Genomic DNA, 6,468 nt, shown 5'->3' on the forward strand with positions numbered 1-6,468 from the left:
ATGGGTCCTGCTCTACTCGGACTTCTTGACGACGTAGCGGTTTCGTCAGGGTATGCAAGGGGTTCTCGTCGCGGGAGTATTCTTATGGAGACCGGCGTCGATGTAAAACCAACACTCGCTCATATCGGCAATGCCGGTGTGGTTGGCGCCTCGTCTCGACTAGACGCCGAGGTTATGGCAGTCTACAAAGATAAAGACCCCGCCTCACGAGGCCGGTGAAAGGTGGCGGTCTAAAGGGCCATGCTTGATACCTCGTCTTGGCTAGACGCCGTATTCGGTGGTCTGCCACAACAAGGATCACGCCGCGGGGCCGAAGAAAGGTAACATCATGGAGGGGCGTGGTTGATGCCCCGTCTCAGCTAGACGCCGTATTCGGTGGTATGCTAAGACAAGGATCACGCCACCCGTATGACAAACGAGACCTGGTGCAATGAAGGGTGCACCTCGTCTTGTCTAGACACCGTATTCGGTGGTCCACCAAGACAAGGGCTAGCATCGTGGTGCTGAAGAAAGGTGGTGTCATGGAAGAGCATGGTTGATGCCCTGTCCTAGCTAGACGCCGTATTTGGTGGTCTGCTAAGACAAGGATCACGCCACCCGTACGACAAAGGAGACCTGGTGCAATGAAGGGTGCACCTCGTCTTGTCTGGACGCCGTATTCGATGGTCCACCAAGACAAGGGCAAAGCATCGTGGTGGTGAAGAAAGATGGCATCATGGAAGGGCATGGTTGATGCCCTGTCCTAGCTAGATGCCGTATTCGCTGGTCTGCTAAGAAAAGGAGCACGTTGCCTGTATGCCGAGACCTGTATGCCATGAAGAGTGCACCTCGTCTCGGCTAGACGTCGTATTCGGTGGTCCGCCAAGACAAAGGAAACACATCGCAGGATCGTGGTAAGGGTCGCTGAAGACGTGTCATCGCATAGCACCATCTTCTTCGTATCGCGGGCTCCGTGTTGCGGGCAGCACCGGGGGCGTGTGCCATCTTCATTGGTTCCGGGTCGCGGGCTCCGTCTTGATGAGGTAGACATTGGTGGCGTCGTCCCGCGAGCTCCATGCCTCCGTCCGCCGCGGCACCAGCTTGATGATGTTGACGATGGACGTCGTCCTAGCAAGCTCGGTGTCGCCATCCATCACAGCACGGTGGCGGCATCCTCACTAGCTCTAGGCCTCCGTCCTCCATAGCACTAGTTTGATGAAGAAGACAACGAGCGTCGTCCTAGCAACCTCTAGTTGCCATCCTCCATGGCCCGCACCGGCATCCCCGCAAGCTTCACGCCTCCGGGCTCCAGCTTGATGATGTTGACATTGGCGGCGTCCTCTTTGCGAGCTCCACGCCACGATTCTCTGTGGCAACGGGTTGATGATGTTGGCGATGGGTATCGTCTTGGAGAGCTCCGTGTCACCATCCTCCGTGGCAACATCTTGACAAATTGGATATCCGCGGTGTCCCTAGCTCCACGACGCCGTCCTCCGCGGCTCCAGCTTGATGGCGAAGGTGATAGGAGTTGTCTTGACGAGCTCCACGCCTCCGTTCTTCATGGCGCCCGCTTGATTGAAGGTCGGCGGCCTCGTCACCAAGGGCAGCCACCACAAAGGAGTCCAGCGGGCTGCACGCCGGCAGCACCACTGATATGTCGTTGTCTTCAATGTGCAGTGAAGTACAAGAGCAGCCTTATCGCCTTGGTGATCTTTGATGAAGATGATGATAGTACCATTGAAGTGCCGCAAGTTCACGAGCTCAACCGCGCGACCACCGATGGGTGCGTCGTCCTTCACCTCCATTATTCCATAGAGAGAGAAGAGGGTGTCCTAACGCTCCATCATCATCGCCGCCGGTGTATCTGTCGAGGGCATGTGTACAAGGGCGCACGCGTCGCGTGGGCCCGTCACCTCCTACTGCTGCTCGGACCCTCTGCAAAATAGCTGAGAACGCATAGAAAAAGAAACATTATTGTGAGTTTGGCACAGGCCGCCATGGATATGTCGGTTGCCATGGACGCGTTCTCCTGAGTGCACCACCTTTCTTCGTCTCCTCAGGTAAGAATGCCGCCCATCGCGCCTGGTTGTGTGTGCCGCCTGAGTTCTCTGGATGCCGCCGCCACGGGCGCGTCTCCTTCTCCCGTACGTAGCCCTCTTCTCCTCCTGTGCCTCTGGGTGTTTGTTCGTCTTGGCTCCTGATCTTCTCGATGCTGCCACCACAGCGCGTCTCCCGTGCGTGCCTCTTGCACCGCCTGAAATCCTCCCGTGGGCATCTTCATCTGCTCGTGGTTGCTCTGCTTCCGTGTGAGTGTGCCGTCGCTGTGTCCCCTGGGCGCACGCACCGCCGCATGGCGTGCCCTCTCCTCGGCGCTGCCACCAGGGGCGCGGGAGTCTCCACGTGGTGGCTGGATCCTCGGGTGTGTCCGCTGGCTGCGTGGGTTTTCTCCGTGGCCCCTTCCTCCTTTGCTCCTTGCCCTGGTCAAGTATTTATAGGCTGGAGGAGCTAGGGTTGGTTGGATGTTTAACGTGCAGCCCGGCGCTGAGGTTTCCTTCTGTTGTTTTTCTTGATGCACAAACCTGCACGAAGAAAAGGACAGAAATATACCTTCTTTATGCGGCGCGTGACCATCTAGGTGATTCTGGAGCGTCGGTGGCACTTATTTCCATATTTTCTTCTCCTGCCGATTATAGGTATGTACTAGCAAACATGCCCGTGCGTTGCAACGGGGAAAAAAATATAACGATGTCCATATAGTCACACAACCCCATTTCCACCTTTATCTGGCACGTGTGATTGCCATCTACTCACGTAAGCTGGCTGTCCTCTTACGCTGTTCAAGATGTGGCCATGTCCAGCTTCTTATGTTGGCTCTAACTCATGCATTCATTATGTTTATCTTTAGGCTCTCTCATAATCACATACCTCACCCTAAGGGGCTTGTTAAATGTTTACTTGATGATGTATATAAATTGGTGAGTTTTGATGTACTACAGCGAGGTGGTACTACTGATAAAAAATGAGATTCTTGTTTTTTATAGAAACCAAAGCTAGCTTGGTGGTTGCAGCCTTAGAAAGGGAAGAGAGGTTGTGTGTTCGAATCCAGGAACAACAATTTTTTCGTGATTTTCACAGCCCAATCACATGGCGCCTGGAGCAGGCCCATATTACCTGGGCCGATGCAGCGCTAAGGATATAGCGATACAAATAATTCAGGCGGAGCCACGTATATTTAGCAGAACTTAAAATTAAAATTTTAATACCACCTTGGATAGGGAGAAAATCTTAAACTGTTTTTTCGTTTCGACGGTGGATAGGCACCTAGGTGGGACGAAACCAAAAATATCACCTTGCTTTAATAGTAGGTATAGACTTGTACGCACCCAAATATTTACTTTCCAAGTAAACGATTCAATTAGCCAGCTTTGTACGTGTTTGTAGTTTGCACCCCGCTAAAACATGGATATTTCATGTACCTGTTCAATTCAAGTCAAACAGCAAAAAGAAGATACACGTACATGCATGGTTAGCTAGGTATTTCGGGTATTCGGAGAATCATGCGTGCCTGCTCACCGTCCAGCCGTACATACTCGAATACATATCTATATGATGTATGTATACGAACGGGTATTCAGATATGTAACACGAGCTTGTCGGTATTCAAATACATAGGTATGTATGTGTGTCTAAGCTAGCTCTGTGCCTCTGTGTCTAGACTAAAATAACCCGTGGCCAAGACGTGTGTGTGCATGAACATGTACTAGTTGCACCATGCATGAACAGTATGTGCGTGGATGTGCCATGCAATTAGCATTTTTGCCTTTGCATTATTAATAACTTGCCTTTGCATATATATCCTGCATCAAAACTCGTTAAAAAGGAAATTATTATCTTATACAATAATGCACAAAAACTCGTCGAACAGTCCTCATCGAGAAGGGTTTTGATGTGGGTTTCGTCCACCGAATCATGCACCTCATGTGTAGCGGGCACACGGCAGTTACCATCAACGGTACAATGGGCAACTTCTTCCGCAACAAGCGTGGCCTGCTGCACTGATTAAAAAGGCTAGGGAGGCGGGGCACATTAAAGGGTTAATCACCCACCTCATTCCTGGCGGGGTCACCCACCTCCAATACGCTGACGATACGATGCTTATGTTTGAACCCGACGAGCATAGTATCGCGTCGGTCAAGCTTCTGCTGCTTGCTTTTGAGATCCTGTCGGGGCTTAAGATCAATTTTCAAAAAAGCGAGGGGATCACCATAGGGATGGATGATCACGACAGTTTGCGGATTGCCAATTTTCTTAATTGCAAGATCGGTAAATTCCCAATCAAATACTTAGGGCTCCCGATTTCACATAAGAATCTGACCATAGCTGAATGGGAGCTGCTATACGGCAAAGTCGCTAATCGGGTTAGCCCGTGGCGAGGTAGGTTTATGGCATCAGCAGCTAGGCTGATTCTAACCAATTCTAGCATGTCCTCCCTTCCCTTCTTTACGATGGGGATGTTCCTTCTTGCGGACAGGGTCCATTCCAAACTTGACACCCCGCGTTCCAGGTTCTTTTGGGAAGGAACTGGGACGAAACACAAGTATCATTTGGTGAAATGGGTTGCGGTGTGCAAACCAAAAAAGTTCGGTGGTTTGGGGATCACGAACTCAAAGCTCATGATTGTTGCCTTGCTCACCAAATGGTGGTGGCGCCTTGCCCAAAACGAGTCGGGTCTCTGGGTGGATATCCTACGGGCTAAATATTTCCCGGACGGAAATCTTTTCAAGGCTAAGTTGAAAGGTTCATCGTTTTGGAATGGGATCCAATCGGTGAGACCGGCCTTTGCGGTGGGTGCACAGTTTCACGTTCATAGCGGCTCATCCACGTGGTTTTGGCTTGACTTTTGGTGGGATCAAACACCGCTGTGGCAATCCCACCCGGAGCTGTATCAACTAGCCACAGACACTAACATCTTGGTCGCCGACGCCCTCCGGGTCCACCCTCTGGCGATATCCTTTTACAGGACGTTGGAGGCCGGCGAAGCCGCTTCCTGGAACGCTCTCGTACACGACCTTGAGGGTCAAACGCTGAGCCAGGAAAGGGACGATATCTCCTAGAAGCTCACGGCTTCCCGGAATTTCTCGGTCAAGTCCTTATATTCGAAGTTGACTGAGGGGAAGGTGCTAGGTATGGCCAGGGGGATATGGAAGGCTGGCATTCCCCTCAAGATCAAAATCTTCCTGTGGCAATTATGTCACAATCGCCTCCCTACTTTCGATAATGTGGCCAAGAGGAATGGCCCAGCGAATGGAACCTGTGCCATTTGTGGCCACGGTGAAGATACTAACCACGTGTTTTTCGGGTGTTGTCTAGCTAGATTTGTGTGGAGCGCCGTTAGGGAGACTTTCAAACAGAACTGGAACCCGCAAACTAGCGACGACTTACTTAACTTGCTGAAGGCACATAGGGGTGCCAATGCGAGGTTGCTGTGGCGTAGCGTAGGGGCGCTATTATGGTCGATTTGGGTGGTTCGGAATAAAATTACAATTAAACACAAGTTCCCTGCTCACCCAGCTGACATGCTCTTCAAATGCCATATTTTCTTACAGGCTTGGGCGCCAATGGGGAAGCAGCGTGACGAGGACCGCATGATCGAGATCATGGAGCAGATCAAGCTGTGCATGGTGAAAGCGAGGCAACAAGGACTGCAAGCTTGAGTCTTTTGAGTTAGCTTATGATTTGCCGAGATTTTTAGTTTGTTATATTTGCTAGCTTGTTGCAACTTTGCATTGTCGGGCCGTTGCGCCTGTGGAACTGCTGTCATTTTGGTTTGTAAGTCTCAAAACCGTTGTGTGGATGCTGCCTTGGGGCTTTATTAATTTAAAGCTGGATGCTGCGTACGTCTTCGTTACAAAAAAAGAGCACTAACTCTCGACTGAAGCTTGACTGAGAGACTAGGAGCACTAGATGGTGGCACTCGCACATCCCATAGGGCATCTCCAATACGGACTCTAGCACTAGATGGTGGCACTCTGATAGGCACGGCTAGGGTATCTCGATTACTAGCACGAGTTGTGGCGCTTACAGAGAGGAATTACAAGAATGGTGGCTAGGGTTCTTGAGGTAGCAGAAAGGGGAAAAGGGGAGAGTCGTGCTGCCGTCGCCTGATCCTCTGGATGACGATCCCTCGCGTCTCCATCTCCTTTAGTACTTGGCGTGATGGGCTTCACTTGGACCACTCTGGGCCGCAGGTCCTGCAGTTGGGCTTTCTGGCTCAGGCCTCGTGTGGGGCAGCGCTGCGCCCAGTGGTGTCACTGCCCGGTGGGACGCACCTGTCAGGGGCATTGACATCCCCCTCTTCTTGAGTCGAGGCTTGTCCCCAAGCCTCTGCAAAAGGGAACCTCGCCTTGAGGCTTACCTTGTCCTCCCATGTCTATCCCAGCGCGTCGGAGTTGGACCAGCGTACCCGAACTTGTTCGCACATCTTGCTGT

The sequence above is a fragment of the Triticum dicoccoides genome, chromosome 5B (assembly GCF_002162155.2).
Source record: "Triticum dicoccoides isolate Atlit2015 ecotype Zavitan chromosome 5B, WEW_v2.0, whole genome shotgun sequence".
NCBI classification, from domain to species: domain Eukaryota; kingdom Viridiplantae; phylum Streptophyta; class Magnoliopsida; order Poales; family Poaceae; genus Triticum; species Triticum dicoccoides.